Below are 20,968 nucleotides of genomic sequence, written 5' to 3' on the forward strand. Positions count from 1 at the left end.
CTTTCTATTGTATGCATTTTGAGTTATGGATGTGTACATAACTACTCAGGGTGAGGTGCAACGGTATAAATATTGCATGTACCTACTCAGAGCCACAGAATACTCAAATGCAAGTTGAATTCAGGAAGCTACCTCATAACATTTAGAGTGGAACAGTAAATATCTTTGTTTAGTTCTGTAAACGGTAATGTTCCATTGTGTAAAAAAGTTGAAGTTACTAAAAGTAACTTATCCGACATTGGTAGCACACTCATAAAATTGGTTGCATACTACTCTAAATCATATGGTAAGCAAAATAATAAGGTTTACATCAAGATATCACATAGTAGTTTCCCGCAAAATTCATCTCTACACTCTATTGAGCTGAATGCATTACTTTCTGTTCTTTGCATTTTGAGTTATGGATGTGTATATAACTACTCAGGGTGAGGTGGAACGGTATAAATATTGCATGTATCCTACTCAGAGCCATGGAATACTCAAATGCAAGGTGAATTCAGGAAGCTACCTCATAACAGTTAGAGTGGAACAGTAAATATCTTTGTTTAGTTCTGTAAACCGTAATGTTCCATTGTGTAAAAAAGTTGAAGTTACTAAAAGTAACTTATCCGACATTGGTAGCACACTCATAAAATTGGATGCATACTACTCTAAATCATATGGTAAGCAAAATAATAAGGTTTACATCAAGTTATCACATAGTAGTTTCCTGCAAAATTCATCTCTACACTCTATTGAGCTGAATGCATTACTTTCTATTCTATGCATTTTGAGTTATGGATGTGTACATAACTACTCAGGGTGAGGTGCAACGGTATAAATATTGCATGTACCTACTCAGAGCCACAGAATACTCAAATGCAAGTTGAATTCAGGAAGCTACCTCATAACATTTAGAGTGGAACAGTAAATATCTTTGTTTAGTTCTGTAAACGGTAATGTTCCATTGTGTAAAAAAGTTGAAGTTACTAAAAGTAACTTATCCGACATTGGTAGCACACTCATAAAATTGGTTGCATACTACTCTAAATCATATGGTAAGCAAAATAATAAGGTTTACATCAAGATATCACATAGTAGTTTCCCGCAAAATTCATCTCTACACTCTATTGAGCTGAATGCATTACTTTCTATTGTATGCATTTTGAGTTATGGATGTGTACATAACTACTCAGGGTGAGGTGCAACGGTATAAATATTGCATGTACCTACTCAGAGCCACAGAATACTCAAATGCAAGGTGAATTCAGGAAGCTACCTCATAACATTTAGAGTGGAACAGTAAATATCTTTGTTTAGTTCTGTAAACGGTAATGTTCCATTGTGTAAAACAGTTGAAGTTACTAAAAGTAACTTCTCCAACATTGGTAGCACACTCATAAAATCGGTTGCATAGTACTCTAGGTGATGTGGTAAGCAAAATAATAAGGTTTACATCAAGATATCACATAGTAGTTTCCCGCATAATTCATCTCTACACTCAATTGAGCTGAATGCATTACTTTCTATTGTATGCATTTTGAGTTATGGATGTGTACATAACTACTCAGGGTGAGGTGCAACGGTATAAATATTGCATGTACCTACTCAGAGCCACAGAATACTCAAATGCAAGTTGAATTCAGGAAGCTACCTCATAACATTTAGAGTGGAACAGTAAATATCTTTGTTTAGTTCTGTAAACGGTAATGTTCCATTGTGTAAAAAAGTTGAAGTTACTAAAAGTAACTTATCCGACATTGGTAGCACACTCATAAAATTGGTTGCATACTACTCTAAATCATATGGTAAGCAAAATAATAAGGTTTACATCAAGATATCACATAGTAGTTTCCCGCAAAATTCATCTCTACACTCTATTGAGCTGAATGCATTACTTTCTATTGTATGCATTTTGAGTTATGGATGTGTACATAACTACTCAGGGTGAGGTGCAACGGTATAAATATTGCATGTACCTACTCAGAGCCACAGAATACTCAAATGCAAGTTGAATTCAGGAAGCTACCTCATAACATTTAGAGTGGAACAGTAAATATCTTTGTTTAGTTCTGTAAACGGTAATGTTCCATTGTGTAAAACAGTTGAAGTTACTAAAAGTAACTTCTCCAACATTGGTACCAGACTCATAAAATCGGTTGCATAGTACTCTAAGTGATGTGGTAAGTAAAATAATTAGGTTTACTTCAAGTTATCACATAGTAGTTTCCAGCAAAATTCAACTCTACACTCTATTGAGCTGAATGCATTACTTTCTATTCTATGCATTTTGAGTTATGGATGTGTACATAACTACTCAGCGTGAGGTGGAACGGTATAAATATTGCATGTATCCTACTCGGAACCATGGAATACTCAAATGCAAGGTGAATTCAGGAAGCTACCTCATAACATTTAGAGTGGAACAGTAAATATCTTTGTTTAGTTCTTTAAACGGTAATGCTCCATTGTGTAAAAAAGTTGAAGTTACTAAAAGTAACTTCTCCAACATTGGTAGCACACTCATAAAATCGGTTGCATAGTACTCTAAGTGATGTGGTAAGTAAAATAATTAGGTTTACATCAAGTTATCACATAGTAGTTTACAGCAAAATTCAACTCTACACTCTATTGAGCTGAATGCATTACTTTCTATTCTATGCATTTTGAGTTATGGATGTGTACATAACTACTCAGGGTGAGGTGCAACGGTATAAATACTGCATGTACCTACTCAGAGCCACAGAATACTCAAATGCAAGTTGAATTCAGGAAGCTACCTCATAACATTTAGAGTGGAACAGTAAATATCTTTGTTTAGTTCTGTAAACGGTAATGTTCCATTGTGTAAAAAAGTTGAAGTTACTAAAAGTAACTTATCCGACATTGGTAGCACACTCATAAAATTGGTTGCATACTACTCTAAATCATATGGTAAGCAAAATAATAAGGTTTACATCAAGATATCACATTGTAGTTTCCCGCAAAATTCATCTCTACACTCTATTGAGCTGAATGCATTACTTTCTATTGTATGCATTTTGAGTTATGGATGTGTACATAACTACTCAGGGTGAGGTGCAACGGTATAAATATTGCATGTACCTACTCAGAGCCACAGAATACTCAAATGCAAGTTGAATTCAGGAAGCTACCTCATAACATTTAGAGTGGAACAGTAAATATCTTTGTTTAGTTCTGTAAACGGTAATGTTCCATTGTGTAAAACAGTTGAAGTTACTAAAAGTAACTTCTCCAACATTGGTAGCACACTCATAAAATCGGTTGCATAGTACTCTAGGTGATGTGGTAAGCAAAATAATAAGGTTTACATCAAGATATCACATAGTAGTTTCCCGCATAATTCATCTCTACACTCAATTGAGCTGAATGCATTACTTTCTATTGTATGCATTTTGAGTTATGGATGTGTACATAACTACTCAGGGTGAGGTGCAACGGTATAAATATTGCATGTACCTACTCAGAGCCACAGAATACTCAAATGCAAGGTGAATTCAGGAAGCTACCTCATAACATTTAGAGTGGAACAGTAAATATCTTTGTTTAGTTCTGTAAACGGTAATGTTCTATTGTGTAAAAAAGTTGAAGTTACTAAAAGTAACTTCTCCAACATTGGTAGCACACTCATAAAATCGGTTGCATAGTACTCTAAGTGATGTGGTAAGTAAAATAATTAGGTTTACATCAAGTTATCACATAGTAGTTTCCAGCAAAATTCAACTCTACACTCTATTGAGCTGAATGCATTACTTTCTATTCTATGCATTTTGAGTTATGGATGTGTACATAACTACTCAGGGTGAGGTGCAACGGTATAAATATTGCATGTACCTACTCAGAGCCACAGAATACTCAAATGCAAGTTGAATTCAGGAAGCTACCTCATAACATTTAGAGTGGAACAGTAAATATCTTTGTTTAGTTCTGTAAACGGTAATGTTCCATTGTGTAAAAAAGTTGAAGTTACTAAAAGTAACTTCTCCAACATTGGTAGCACACTCATAAAATCGGTTGCATAGTACTCTAAGTGATGTGGTAAGTAAAATAATTAGGTTTACATCAAGTTATCACATAGTAGTTTCCAGCAAAATTCAACTCTACACTCTATTGAGCTGAATGCATTACTTTCTATTCTACGCATTTTGAGTTATGGATGTCTACATAACTACTCAGCGTGAGGTGGAACGGTATAAATATTGCATGTATCCTACTCAGAACCATGGAATACTCAAATGCAAGGTGAATTCAGGAAGCTACCTCATAACATTTAGAGTGGAACAGTAAATATCTTTGTTTAGTTCTGTAAACGGTAATGTTCCATTGTGTAAAAAAGTTGAAGTTACTAAAAGTAACTTCTCCAACATTGGTAGCACACTCATAAAATCGGTTGCATAGTACTCTAAGTGATGTGGTAAGCAAAATAATAAGGTTTACATCAAGAAATCACAGAGTAGTTTCCCGCAAAATTCATCTCTACACTCAATTGAGCTGAATGCATTACTTTCTATTGTATGCATTTTGAGTTATGGATGTGTATATAACTACTCAGGGTGAGGTGCAACGGTATAAATATTGCATGTACCTACTCAGAGCCACACAATACTCAAATGCAAGTTGAATTCAGGAAGCTACCTCATAACATTTAGTGTGGAACAGTAAATATCTTTGTTTAGTTCTGTAAACGGTAATGTTCCATTGTGTAAAAAAGTTGAAGTTACTAAAAGTAACTTATCCGACATTGGTAGCACACTCATAAAATTGGTTGCATACTACTCTAAATCATATGGTAAGCAAAATAATAAGGTTTACATCAAGTTATCACATAGTAGTTTCCCGCAAAATTCATCTCTACACTCTATTGAGCTGAATGCATTACTTTCTGTTCTTTGCATTTTGAGTTATGGATGTGTATATAACTACTCAGGGTGAGGTGGAACGGTATAAATATTGCATGTATCCTACTCAGAGCCATGGAATACTCAAATGCAAGGTGAATTCAGGAAGCTACCTCATAACATTTAGAGTGGAACAGTAAATATCTTTGTTTAGTTCTGTAAACGGTAATGTTCCATTGTGTAAAACAGTTGAAATTACTAAAAGTAACTTCTCCAACATTGGTAGCACACTCATAAAATCGGTTGCATAGTACTCTAGGTGATGTGGTAAGCAAAATAATAAGGTTTACATCAAGATATCACATAGTAGTTTCCCGCATAATTCATCTCTACACTCAATTGAGCTGAATGCATTACTTTCTATTCTATGCATTTTGAGTTATGGATGTGTACATAACTACTCAGGGTGAGGTGCAACGGTATAAATATTGCATGTACCTACTCAGAGCCACAGAATACTCAAATGCAAGGTGAATTCAGGAAGCTACCTCATAACATTTAGAGTGGAACAGTAAATATCTTTGTTTAGTTCTGTAAACGGTAATGTTCTATTGTGTAAAAAAGTTGAAGTTACTAAAAGTAACTTCTCCAACATTGGTAGCACACTCATAAAATCGGTTGCATAGTACTCTAAGTGATGTGGTAAGTAAAATAATTAGGTTTACATCAAGTTATCACATAGTAGTTTCCAGCAAAATTCAACTCTACACTCTATTGAGCTGAATGCATTACTTTCTATTCTATGCATTTTGAGTTATGGATGTGTACATAACTACTCAGGGTGAGGTGCAACGGTATAAATATTGCATGTACCTACTCAGAGCCACAGAATACTCAAATGCAAGTTGAATTCAGGAAGCTACCTCATAACATTTAGAGTGGAACAGTAAATATCTTTGTTTAGTTCTGTAAACGGTAATGTTCCATTGTGTAAAAAAGTTGAAGTTACTAAAAGTAACTTCTCCAACATTGGTAGCACACTCATAAAATCGGTTGCATAGTACTCTAAGTGATGTGGTAAGTAAAATAATTAGGTTTACATCAAGTTATCACATAGTAGTTTCCAGCAAAATTCAACTCTACACTCTATTGAGCTGAATGCATTACTTTCTATTCTACGCATTTTGAGTTATGGATGTCTACATAACTACTCAGCGTGAGGTGGAACGGTATAAATATTGCATGTATCCTACTCAGAACCATGGAATACTCAAATGCAAGGTGAATTCAGGAAGCTACCTCATAACATTTAGAGTGGAACAGTAAATATCTTTGTTTAGTTCTGTAAACGGTAATGTTCCATTGTGTAAAAAAGTTGAAGTTACTAAAAGTAACTTCTCCAACATTGGTAGCACACTCATAAAATCGGTTGCATAGTACTCTAAGTGATGTGGTAAGCAAAATAATAAGGTTTACATGAAGAAATCACAGAGTAGTTTCCCGCAAAATTCATCTCTACACTCAATTGAGCTGAATGCATTACTTTCTATTGTATGCATTTTGAGTTATGGATGTGTATATAACTACTCAGGGTGAGGTGCAACGGTATAAATATTGCATGTACCTACTCAGAGCCACAGAATACTCAAATGCAAGTTGAATTCAGGAAGCTACCTCATAACATTTAGTGTGGAACAGTAAATATCTTTGTTTAGTTCTGTAAACGGTAATGTTCCATTGTGTAAAAAAGTTGAAGTTACTAAAAGTAACTTATCCGACATTGGTAGCACACTCATAAAATTGGTTGCATACTACTCTAAATCATATGGTAAGCAAAATAATAAGGTTTACATCAAGTTATCACATAGTAGTTTCCCGCAAAATTCATCTCTACACTCTATTGAGCTGAATGCATTACTTTCTGTTCTTTGCATTTTGAGTTATGGATGTGTATATAACTACTCAGGGTGAGGTGGAACGGTATAAATATTGCATGTATCCTACTCAGAGCCATGGAATACTCAAATGCAAGGTGAATTCAGGAAGCTACCTCATAACATTTAGAGTGGAACAGTAAATATCTTTGTTTAGTTCTGTAAACGGTAATGTTCCATTGTGTAAAAAAGTGGAAGTTACTAAAAGTAACTTATCCGACATTGGTAGCACACTCATAACATTGGTTGCATACTACTCTAAATCATATGGTAAGCAAAATAATAAGGTTTACATCAAGATATCATATAGTAGTTTCCCGCATAATTCATCTCTACACTCTATTGAGCTGAATGCATTACTTTCTATTGTATGCATTTTGAGTTATGGATGTGTACATAACTACTCAGGGTGAGGTGCAACGGTATAAATATTGCATGTACCTACTCAGAGCCACAGAATACTCAAATGCAAGGTGAATTCAGGAAGCTACCTCATAACATTTAGAGTGGAACAGTAAATATCTTTGTTTAGTTCTGTAAACGGTAATGTTCTATTGTGTAAAAAAGTTGAAGTTACTAAAAGTAACTTCTCCAACATTGGTAGCACACTCATAAAATCGGTTGCATAGTACTCTAAGTGATGTGGTAAGTAAAATAATTAGGTTTACATCAAGTTATCACATAGTAGTTTACAGCAAAATTCAACTCTACACTCTATTGAGCTGAATGCATTACTTTCTATTCTATGCATTTTGAGTTATGGATGTGTACATAACTACTCAGGGTGAGGAGCAACGGTATAAATATTGCATGTACCTACTCAGAGCCACGGAATACTCAAATGCAAGTTGAATTCAGGAAGCTACCTCATAACATTTAGAGTGGAACAGTAAATATCTTTGTTTAGTTCTGTAAACGGTAATGTTCTATTGTGTAAAAAAGTTGAAGTTACTAAAAGTAACTTCTCCAACATTGGTAGCACACTCATAAAATCGGTTGCATAGTACTCTAAGTGATGTGGTAAGTAAAATAATTAGGTTTACATCAAGTTATCACATAGTAGTTTACAGCAAAATTCAACTCTACACTCTATTGAGCTGAATGCATTACTTTCTATTCTATGCATTTTGAGTTATGGATGTGTACATAACTACTCAGGGTGAGGTGCAACGGTATAAATATTGCATGTACCTACTCAGAGCCACAGAATACTCAAATGCAAGTTGAATTCAGGAAGCTACCTCATAACATTTAGAGTGGAACAGTAAATATCTTTGTTTAGTTCTGTAAACGGTAATGTTCCATTGTGTAAAAAAGTTGAAGTTACTAAAAGTAACTTCTCCAACATTGGTAGCACACTCATAAAATCGGTTGCATAGTACTCTAAGTGATGTGGTAAGTAAAATAATTAGGTTTACATCAAGTTATCACATAGTAGTTTCCAGCAAAATTCAACTCTACACTCTATTGAGCTGAATGCATTACTTTCTATTCTACGCATTTTGAGTTATGGATGTCTACATAACTACTCAGCGTGAGGTGGAACGGTATAAATATTGCATGTATCCTACTCAGAACCATGGAATACTCAAATGCAAGGTGAATTCAGGAAGCTACCTCATAACATTTAGAGTGGAACAGTAAATATCTTTGTTTAGTTCTGTAAACGGTAATGTTCCATTGTGTAAAAAAGTTGAAGTTACTAAAAGTAACTTCTCCAACATTGGTAGCACACTCATAAAATCGGTTGCATAGTACTCTAAGTGATGTGGTAAGTAAAATAATTAGGTTTACATCAAGTTATCACATAGTAGTTTCCAGCAAAATTCAACTCTACACTCTATTGAGCTGAATGCATTACTTTCTATTCTACGCATTTTGAGTTATGGATGTCTACATAACTACTCAGCGTGAGGTGGAACGGTATAAATATTGCATGTATCCTACTCAGAGCCACAGAATACTCAAATGCAAGTTGAATTCAGGATGCTACCTCATAACATTTAGAGTGGAACAGTAAATATCTTTGTTTAGTTCTGTAAACGGTAATGTTCCATTGTGTAAAAAAGTTGAAGTTACTAAAAGTAACTTCTCCAACATTGGTAGCACACTCATAAAATCGGTTGCATAGTACTCTAAGTGATGTGGTAAGCAAAATAATAAGGTTTACATCAAGAAATCACAGAGTAGTTTCCCGCAAAATTCATCTCTACACTCAATTGAGCTGAATGCATTACTTTCTATTGTATGCATTTTGAGTTATGGATGTGTATATAACTACTCAGGGTGAGGTGCAACGGTATAAATATTGCATGTACCTACTCAGAGCCACAGAATACTCAAATGCAAGTTGAATTCAGGAAGCTACCTCATAACATTTAGTGTGGAACAGTAAATATCTTTGTTTAGTTCTGTAAACGGTAATGTTCCATTGTGTAAAAAAGTTGAAGTTACTAAAAGTAACTTATCCGACATTGGTAGCACACTCATAAAATTGGTTGCATACTACTCTAAATCATATGGTAAGCAAAATAATAAGGTTTACATCAAGTTATCACATAGTAGTTTCCCGCAAAATTCATCTCTACACTCTATTGAGCTGAATGCATTACTTTCTGTTCTTTGCATTTTGAGTTATGGATGTGTATATAACTACTCAGGGTGAGGTGGAACGGTATAAATATTGCATGTATCCTACTCAGAGCCATGGAATACTCAAATGCAAGGTGAATTCAGGAAGCTACCTCATAACATTTAGAGTGGAACAGTAAATATCTTTGTTTAGTTCTGTAAACGGTAATGTTCCATTGTGTAAAAAAGTTGAAGTTACTAAAAGTAACTTATCCGACATTGGTAGCACACTCATAAAATTGGTTGCATACTACTCTAAATCATATGGTAAGCAAAATAATAAGGTTTACATCAAGATATCATATAGTAGTTTCCCGCATAATTCATCTCTACACTCTATTGAGCTGAATGCATTACTTTCTATTGTATGCATTTTGAGTTAGGGATGTGTACATAACTACTCAGGGTGAGGTGCAACGGTATAAATATTGCATGTACCTACTCAGAGCCACAGAATACTCAAATGCAAGGTGAATTCAGGAAGCTACCTCATAACATTTAGAGTGGAACAGTAAATATCTTTGTTTAGTTCTGTAAACGGTAATGTTCTATTGTGTAAAAAAGTTGAAGTTACTAAAAGTAACTTCTCCAACATTGGTAGCACACTCATAAAATCGGTTGCATAGTACTCTAAGTGATGTGGTAAGTAAAATAATTAGGTTTACATCAAGTTATCACATAGTAGTTTACAGCAAAATTCAACTCTACACTCTATTGAGCTGAATGCATTACTTTCTATTCTATGCATTTTGAGTTATGGATGTGTACATAACTACTCAGGGTGAGGAGCAACGGTATAAATATTGCATGTACCTACTCAGAGCCACGGAATACTCAAATGCAAGTTGAATTCAGGAAGCTACCTCATAACATTTAGAGTGGAACAGTAAATATCTTTGTTTAGTTCTGTAAACGGTAATGTTCTATTGTGTAAAAAAGTTGAAGTTACTAAAAGTAACTTCTCCAACATTGGTAGCACACTCATAAAATCGGTTGCATAGTACTCTAAGTGATGTGGTAAGTAAAATAATTAGGTTTACATCAAGTTATCACATAGTAGTTTACAGCAAAATTCAACTCTACACTCTATTGAGCTGAATGCATTACTTTCTATTCTATGCATTTTGAGTTATGGATGTGTACATAACTACTCAGGGTGAGGTGCAACGGCATAAATATTGCATGTACCTACTCAGAGCCACAGAATACTCAAATGCAAGTTGAATTCAGGAAGCTACCTCATAACATTTAGAGTGGAACAGTAAATATCTTTGTTTAGTTCTGTAAACGGTAATGTTCCATTGTGTAAAAAAGTTGAATTTACTAAAAGTAACTTATCCGACATTGGTAGCACACTCATAAAATTGGTTGCATACTACTCTAAATCATATGGTAAGCAAAATAATAAGGTTTACATCAAGATATCACATAGTAGTTTCCCGCAAAATTCATCTCTACACTCTATTGAGCTGAATGCATTACTTTCTATTGTATGCATTTTGAGTTATGGATGTGTACATCACTACTCAGGGTGAGGTGCAACGGTATAAATATTGCATGTACCTACTAAGAGCCACAGAATACTCAAATGCAAGTTGAATTCAGGAAGCTACCTCATAACATTTAGAGTGGAACAGTAAATATCTTTGTTTAGTTCTGTAAACGGTAATGTTCCATTGTGTAAAACAGTTGAAGTTACTAAAAGTAACTTCTCCAACATTGGTAGCACACTCATAAAATCGGTTGCATAGTACTCTAAGTGATGTGGTAAGTAAAATAATTAGGTTTACATCAAGTTATCACATAGTAGTTTCCAGCAAAATTCAACTCTACACTCTATTGAGCTGAATGCATTACTTTCTATTCTATGCATTTTGAGTTATGGATGTGTACATAACTACTCAGCGTGAGGTGGAACGGTATAAATATTGCATGTATCCTACTCAGAACCATGGAATACTCAAATGCAAGGTGAATTCAGGAAGCTACCTCATAACATTTAGAGTGGAACAGTAAATATCTTTGTTTAGTTCTGTAAACGGTAATGTTCCATTGTGTAAAAAAGTTGAAGTTACTAAAAGTAACTTCTCCAACATTGGTAGCACACTCATAAAATCGGTTGCATAGTACTCTAAGTGATGTGGTAAGCAAAATAATAAGGTTTACATCAAGATATCACATAGTAGTTTCCCGCAAAATTCATCTCTACACTCTATTGAGCTGAATGCATTACTTTCTATTGTATCCATTTTGAGTTATGGATGTGTACATCACTACTCAGGGTGAGGTGCAACGGTATAAATATTGCATGTATCTACTCAGAGCCACAGAATACTCAAATGCAAGTTGAATTCAGGAAGCTACCTCATAACATTTAGAGTGGAACAGTAAATATCTTTGTTTAGTTCTGTAAACGGTAATGTTCCATTGTGTAAAACAGTTGAAGTTACTAAAAGTAACTTCTCCAACATTGGTAGCACACTCATAAAATCGGTTGCATAGTACTCTAAGTGATGTGGTAAGTAAAATAATTAGGTTTACATCAAGTTATCACATAGTAGTTTCCAGCAAAATTCAACTCTACACTCTATTGAGCTGAATGCATTACTTTCTATTCTATGCATTTTGAGTTATGGATGTGTACATCACTACTCAGGGTGAGGTGCAACGGTATAAATATTGCATGTATCTACTCAGAGCCACAGAATACTCAAATGCAAGTTGAATTCAGGAAGCTACCTCATAACATTTAGAGTGGAACAGTAAATATCTTTGTTTAGTTCTGTAAACGGTAATGTTCCATTGTGTAAAAAAGTTGAAGTTACTAAAAGTAACTTATCCGACATTGGTAGCACACTCATAAAATTGGTTGCATACTACTCTAAATCATATGGTAAGCAAAATAATAAGGTTTACATCAAGTTATCACATAGTATTTTCCCGCAAAAGTCATCTCTACACTCTATTGAGCTGAATGCATTACTTTCTGTTCTTTGCATTTTGAGTTATCGATGTGTATATAACTACTCAGGGTGAGGTGGAACGGTATACATATTGCATGTATCCTACTCAGAGCCATGGAATACTCAAATGCAAGGTGAATTCAGGAAGCTACCTCATAACATTTAGAGTGGAACAGTAAATATCTTTGTTTAGTTCTGTAAACGGTAATGTTCTATTGTGTAAAAAAGTTGAAGTTACTAAAAGTAACTTCTCCAACATTGGTAGCACACTCATAAAATCGGTTGCATAGTACTCTAAGTGATGTGGTAAGTAAAATAATTAGGTTTACATCAAGTTATCACATAGTAGTTTCCAGCAAAATTCAACTCTACACTCTATTGAGCTGAATGCATTACTTTCTGTTCTTTGCATTTTGAGTTATGGATGTGTATATAACTACTCAGGGTGAGGTGGAACGGTATAAATATTGCATGTATCCTACTCAGAGCCATGGAATACTCAAATGCAAGGTGAATTCAGGAAGCTACCTCATAACATTTAGAGTGGAACAGTAAATATCTTTGTTTAGTTCTGTAAACGTTAATGTTCCTTTGTGTAAAAAAGTTGAAGTTACTAAAAGTAACTTATCCGACATTGGTAGCACACTCATAAAATTGGATGCATACTACTCTAAATCTTATGGTAAGCAAAATAATTAGGTTTACATCAAGTTATCACATAGTAGTTTCCTGCAAAATTCATCTCTACACTCTATTGAGCTGAATGCATTACTTTCTATTCTATGCATTTTGAGTTATGGATGTGTACATAACTACTCAGCGTGAGGTGGAACGGTATAAATATTGCATGTATCCTACTCAGAACCATGGAATACTCAAATGCAAGGTGAATTCAGGAAGCTACCTCATAACATTTAGAGTGGAACAGTAAATATCTTTGTTTAGTTCTGTAAACGGTAATGTTCCATTGTGTAAAAAAGTTGAAGTTACTAAAAGTAACTTCTCCAACATTGGTAGCACACTCATAAAATTGGTTGCATACTACTCTAAATCATATGGTAAGCAACATAATAAGGTTTACATCAAGTTATCACATAGTATTTTCACGCAAAATTCATCTCTACACTCTATTGAGCTGAATGCATTACTTTCTGTTCTTTGCATTTTGAGTTATGGATGTGTATATAACTACTCAGGGTGAGGTGGAACGGTATAAAAATTGCATGTATCCTACTCAGAGCCATGGAATACTCAAATGCAAGGTGAATTCAGGAAGCTACCTCATAACATTTAGAGTGGAACAGTAAATATCTTTGTTTAGTTCTGTAAACGTTAATGTTCCATTTTGTAAAAAAGTTGAAGTTACTAAAAGTAACTTATCCGCCATTGGTAGCACACTCATAAAATTGGATGCATACTACTCTAAATCATATGGTAAGCAAAATAATAAGGTTTACATTGTTATGATACCAGCCCCCTCCTTTGTGAGAATTGCAACAGCCCTAGTGAAAGGGGGGTCAATGACCCGAGAGAGAGAGCAAGAGAGAGAGAGACAGGCTGAATGGACACAGGAAATGGAAAGACAGCAACGTGCTGGATACCGCATTCCACTGGGACAAAAGCTGGCGACTGTGGCATTGTTCTCAGGAGACACCTGGGAACTGCAGACGTGCCAACTCGCAGGGACATTGTAAAGCCCTCGGGCAAAGTGGGCTGGTTGAGAGAGAGATTGCATCACCTGCAACCTGATTGACACCTGAGATCCCGTGAGGCAGTATAAAGAAGGGTCTGAAAGAGGACGACCCTCAGACGCACCAAGGAGACACCAAGAAGCACGATAACGCTTCCCGTGGGAACGGGAAGCCATTTTGAAATAAGCCACGTGCGTTAAATTCCGAATGCGGGGTTTGTGGCTGGAACCAACGGAAGATCGCTTTTAACTAACAACGGGGAAGATCGCTCCCCTGATTCCATGGATGTTTTGGGCAAGTTTTTCCGTTTTATCTCTCTCTCTCTCCAACACGTGAAACCAAAAGGGAAAAGCCTGCAGACTGCAGAGTGACTCTTTATATTTCCAATTGGACTCAGTATTATACCCTAGACAACGAAAGAGCTTATTTCTGAGTGATTATTAATGTACCTGCGTTTTAGATTGAGTATTGACGCATGTTATCTGAATGTTTGTATTAACCTTAATTTTTGTGCCCCTTTATTAATAAAACTTTTGAAAATAGTACCATTGGACTTCAACTGACATATCTATCTTTGCTGGTAAGTGAAACCAGTTACTGGTTTCATAACAAGTGGGGTTCTCGTCTCGGGATTTGACACCAAAAAGGGGGAGGTCAGTCAATCGGGATTGTAAGTCAAAACAAAATAATTTGGATCTGGTACGCAGGTAGCCAGACAGAAAAACCAGCAAGGATGGACGTGTGTGAATTTATGGAAAGCGCGACTGTGGCGGCGCTAGAGGTGAGCACCAAAGCAGACTTGTTAAATTTGGCGAAGGGGTTAGAACTGGAAAACGAGCAGGATCAAGCGGAGAGGCAAAGACAGCATGAAATTCGGATCAGAGAGTTAGCAGCAGCCGAGAGAGCGGCAGCGGGGAGAGAAAGAGAGAGGGAGGAGCTAAGGAGAGAGCGGTTTAATGTTAGTCGGGAGCTGAGAGTAGTACCTCCGTTCGAAGAGACGGATGTTGATAGTTATTTCTTGCTTTTTGAAAAGGTGGCAGTGAACCAGAAGTGGCCACAAGAGCAGTGGGTCGCGTTGTTACAAAGTGTGTTAGCAGGAGGGAGGATTTGGGCAGCCATGATACCGACCCGTCGACCGGCGAGTGCGGTGGCCCCGCTCCTAGAGACCCAAAGCTATCGCGCATGCGCGGTCACTCGCAGCCTGTCGGAAAAAGCGGCTGAGAAAGAGGACAGTTTAAATGAAGCCAGCGGTGATCTGGCCAAGATGTTTTTACCGACCCTGTACCATGAGGGTTCCGAGGGTGGTAAAACAGAAAGCAGTAAAGTAAAAGGGGGTAAGGGAGAGGAAATAGCCCTGCCCTTAGTGAAGAGAAAGGTCCTAGAGGTAGGAACTAAAGTTGAGAAACGGATAAAGTTGTTAAAATGTCCAGAGTTGGACATGGTTAATCTGTCTGGTTTGGCAGAATTGTTTGAAGAAGTTCAGAGTTCTAAAGGTGTTCTCGATGGTCCCGAGAGTGAAATGAGGGCAGTCTTAGAGAGGAAGGGTATCCTTGCTGTGGAGAAGTCAGCTGAAATGGCCGAGGAGGTTGTTTCAGCTCGCAGGGTTGCGCCTTCCCCAACGGGGGGCTGCCTAGAGAGTAGCTGGAAGGATCGGGGGACGTTAGAATTTGAAAAAGGTACGGGTATTGAAAGCCTGGAAGGGGCCAATGTCCCGTTTGAGTGTGTCCAAGATGGGGGCGCACGTGGTGCTGAACCTGGTAACAGAGCTCAGGGGAAGTCTGAGGTGTTTGATTCAGGGGGACGGGGCGGCCGTCTTTGTGGATCAGATAGGGTTGGTTCAGTAGGAAAAGGGTTAACCTTGGTAACCGTGGGAAGTGTGAGTTCCACGGTGTTTGTATTCGAGAGTGGGGCCAAGGTTAATGCCGAATTTAAGGGGGGAATGAGGATTGTTATTGAAGGAAACGGAAAGTCGGTAGTTCCCAAGTCGAAGGAAGAAATTTTAAACCTGGCAGATCGCTCACAGAGTGAGTCGGGAAATAGCGGGGCCCCCCACTCTATTGTTACGCCAGGGTGGGGTGTGAAGAGGTTGCATTCGAAATGCTACCTGAAAGAGGAGTTGGAATTAAAAACAAATAGCCTGAAGGGTCTTGACAGTTTGGGGCATGGTGTTGAAAAAATAGCCCTGATGAACGAGGCGGGCGGGAGTTCACGCCAAATTACTCAAAGTCCCAACGGGGGGGACTCGCCAGAAAAGAGGTGACGGTTAATTGGGGATGCCATTTTTTTTAAACAGCAAAGCAGGTTTTACGGGTTGCGCCAAAGCCTGAATAATAAAGACAGACCTTTGGAGACCTGCCGGCGAAGTAAACCGACCGAAACGATTAGTATTCGCATAAACTTTTGTAGATGCACCTAAGCTAAGATCACACCTCCGCAGTTTTGTGGCTGAAAACAATAAATAAATAGGTGGTTATTGAATTGATGTCTGATGCTACAAGACTTTAAGATATTAAGATGTTAAGATATTAACTAAAGGGGCACTGTACTTGTTAACTGTTTAGATGCTGACTTGAATGTATAACTGTATTACTCTGTAGTGAAAAGAAAAGCTTCTGTATTGTATTAGATTCAAAATTTCTGTAAGACTGTACCACTCTGGGTTTTAACCGCTGGTAAAAACCTTTTTAAGAGGGGAGGTGTTATGATACCAGCCCCCTCCTTTGTGAGAATTGCAACAGCCCTAGTGAAAGGGGGGTCAATGACCCGAGAGAGAGAGCAAGAGAGAGAGAGACAGGCTGAATGGACACAGGAAATGGAAAGACAGCAACGTGCTGGATACCGCATTCCACTGGGACAAAAGCTGGCGACTGTGGCATTGTTCTCAGGAGACACCTGGGAACTGCAGACGTGCCAACTCGCAGGGACATTGTAAAGCCCTCGGGCAAAGTGGGCTGGTTGAGAGAGAGATTGCATCACCTGCAACCTGATTGACACCTGAGATCCCGTGAGGCAGTATAAAGAAGGGTCTGAAAGAGGACGACCCTCAGACGCACCAAGGAGACACCAAGAAGCACGATAACGCTTCCCGTGGGAACGGGAAGCCATTTTGAAATAAGCCACGTGCGTTAAATTCCGAATGCGGGGTTTGTGGCTGGAACCAACGGAAGATCGCTTTTAACTAACAACGGGGAAGATCGCTCCCCTGATTCCATGGATGTTTTGGGCAAGTTTTTCCGTTTTATCTCTCTCTCTCTCCAACACGTGAAACCAAAAGGGAAAAGCCTGCAGACTGCAGAGTGACTCTTTATATTTCCAATTGGACTCAGTATTATACCCTAGACAACGAAAGAGCTTATTTCTGAGTGATTATTAATGTACCTGCGTTTTAGATTGAGTATTGACGCATGTTATCTGAATGTTTGTATTAACCTTAATTTTTGTGCCCCTTTATTAATAAAACTTTTGAAAATAGTACCATTGGACTTCAACTGACATATCTATCTTTGCTGGTAAGTGAAACCAGTTACTGGTTTCATAACAAGATCAAGTTATCACATAGTAGTTTCCTGCAAAATTCATCTCTACACTCCATTGAGCTGAATGCATTACTTTCTATTCTATGCATTTTGAGTTATGGATGCGTACATAACTACTCAGGGTGAGGTGGAACGGTATAAATATTGCATGTATCCTACTCAGAGCCATGGAATACTCAAATGCAAGGTGAATTCAGGAAGCTACCTCATAACATTTAGAGTGGAACAGTAAATATCTTTGTTTAGTTCTGTAAACGGTAATGTTCCATTGTGTAAAAAAGTTGAAGTTACTAAAAGTAACTTCTCCAACATTGGTAGCAGACTCATAAAATCGGTTGCATAGTACTCTAAGTGATGTGGTAAGTAAAATAATTAGGTTTACATCAAGTTATCACATAGTAGTTTCCAGCAAAATTCAACTCTACACTCTATTGAGCTGAATGCATTACTTTCTATTCTATGCATTTTGAGTTATGGATGTGTACATAACTACTCAGCGTGAGGTGGAACGGTATAAATATTGCATGTATCCTACTCAGAACCATGGAATACTCAAATGCAAGGTGAATTCAGGAAGCTACCTCATAACATTTAGAGTGGAACAGTAAATATCTTTGTTTAGTTCTGTAAACGGTAATGTTCCATTGTGTAAAAAAGTTGAAGTTACTAAAAGTAACTTCTCCAACATTGGTAGCACACTCATAAAATCGGTTGCATAGTACTCTAAGTGATGTGGTAAGCAAAATAATAAGGTTTACATCAAGATATCACATAGTAGTTTCCCGCAAAATTCATCTCTATACTCTATTGAGCTGAATGCATTACTTTCTGTTCTTTGCATTTTGAGTTATGGATGTGTACATAACTACTCAGGGTTAGGTGGAACGGTATAAATATTGCATGTATCCTACTCAGAGCCATGGAATACTCAAATGCAAGGTGAATTCAGGAAGCTACCTCATAACATTTAGAGTGGAACAGTAAATATCTTTGTTTAGTTCTGTAAACGGTAATGTTCCATTGTGTAAAAAAGTTGAAGTTACTAAAAGTAACTTCTCCAACATTGGTAGCACACTCATAAAATCGGTTGCATAGTACTCTAAGTGATGTGGTAAGCAAAATAATAAGGTTTACATCAAGATATCACATAGTATTTTCCCGCAAAATTCATCTCTATACTCTATTGAGCTGAATGCATTACTTTCTGTTCTTTGCATTTTGAGTTATGGATGTGTACATAACTACTCAGGGTTAGGTGGAACGGTATAAATATTGCATGTATCCTACTCAGAGCCATGGAATACTCAAATGCAAGGTGAATTCAGGAAGCTACCTCATAACATTTAGAGTGGAACAGTAAATATCTTTGTTTAGTTCTGTAAACGGTAATGTTCCATTGTGTAAAAAAGTTGAAGTTACTAAAAGTAACTTCTCCAACATTGGTAGCAGACTCATAAAATCGGTTGCATAGTACTCTAAGTGATGTGGTAAGTAAAATAATTAGGTTTACATCAAGTTATCACATAGTAGTTTCCAGCAAAATTCAACTCTACACTCTATTGAGCTGAATGCATTACTTTCTATTCTATGCATTTTGAGTTATGGATGTGTACATAACTACTCAGCGTGAGGTGGAACGGTATAAATATTGCAAGTATCCTACTCAGAACCATGGAATACTCAAATGCAAGGTGAATTCAGGAAGCTACCTCATAACATTTAGAGTGGAACAGTAAATATCTTTGTTTAGTTCTGTAAACGGTAATGTTCCATTGTGTAAAAAAGTTGAAGTTACTAAAAGTAACTTCTCCAACATTGGTAGCACACTCATAAAATCGGTTGCATAGTACTCTAAGTGATGTGGTAAGCAAAATAATAAGGTTTACATCAAGATATCACATAGTAGTTTCCCGCAAAATTCATCTCTATACTCTATTGAGCTGAATGCATTACTTTCTGTTCTTTGCATTTTGAGTTATGGATGTGTACATAACTACTCAGGGTTAGGTGGAACGGTATAAATATTGCATGTATCCTACTCAGAGCCATGGAATACTCAAATGCAAGGTGAATTCAGGAAGCTACCTCATAACATTTAGAGTGGAACAGTAAATATCTTTGTTTAGTTCTGTAAACGGTAATGTTCCATTGTGTAAAAAAGTTGAAGTTAGTAAAAGTAACTGCTCCAACATTGCTAGCACACTCATAAAATTGGTTGCATACTACTCTAAATCATATGGTAAGCAAAATAATAAGGTTTGCATCAAGTTATCACATAGTAATTTCCTGCAAAATTCATCTCTACACTCTATTGAGCTGAATGCATTACTTTCTATTCTATGCATTTTGAGTTATGGATGTGTACATAACTACTCAGGGTGAGGTGGAACGGTATAAATATTGCATGTATCCTATTCAGAGCCATGGAATACTCAAATGCAAGGTGAATTCAGGAAGCTACCTCATAACATTTAGAGTGGAACAGTAAATATCTTTGTTTAGTTTTGTAAACGTTAATGTTCCTTTGTGTAAAAAGTTGAAGTTACTAAAAGTAACTTATCCGACATTGGTAGCACACTCATAAAATTGGATGCATACTACTCTAAATCTTATGGTAAGCAAAATAATAAGGTTTACATCAAGTTATCACATAGTAGTTTCCTGCAAAATTCATCTCTACACTCTATTGAGCTGAATGCATTACTTTCTATTCTATGCATTTTGAGTTATGGATGTGTACATAACTACTCAGGGTGAGGTGGAACGGTATAAATATTGCATGTATCCTACTCAGAGCCATGGAATACTCAAATGCAAGGTGAATTCAGGAAGCTACCTCATAACATTTAGAGTGGAACAGTAAATATCTTTGTTTAGTTCTGTAAACGGTAATGTTCCATTGTGTAAAAAAGTTGAAGTTACTAAAAGTAACTTCTCCAACATTGGTAGCACACTCATAAAATCGGTTGCATAGTACTCTAAGTGATGTGGTAAGTAAAATAATTAGGTTTACATCAAGTTATCACATAGTAGTTTCCAGCAAAATTCAACTCTACACTCTATTGAGCTGAATGCATTACTTTCTATTCTATGCATTTTGAGTATTGGATGTGTACATAACTACTCAGCGTGAGGTGGAACGGTATAAATATTGCATGTATCCTACGCAGAACCATGGAATACTCAAATGCAAGGTGAATTCAGGAAGCTACCTCATAACATTTAGAGTGGAACAGTAAATATCTTTGTTTAGTTCTGTAAACGGTAATGTTCCATTGTGTAAAAAAGTTGAAGTTACTAAAAGTAACTTCTCCAACATTGGTAGCACACTCATAAAATCGGTTGCATAGTACTCTAAGTGATGTGGTAAGCAAA

The sequence above is a fragment of the Hemitrygon akajei genome, chromosome 16, assembly GCF_048418815.1.
Source record: "Hemitrygon akajei chromosome 16, sHemAka1.3, whole genome shotgun sequence".
Classification (NCBI taxonomy): Eukaryota; Metazoa; Chordata; class Chondrichthyes; order Myliobatiformes; family Dasyatidae; genus Hemitrygon; species Hemitrygon akajei.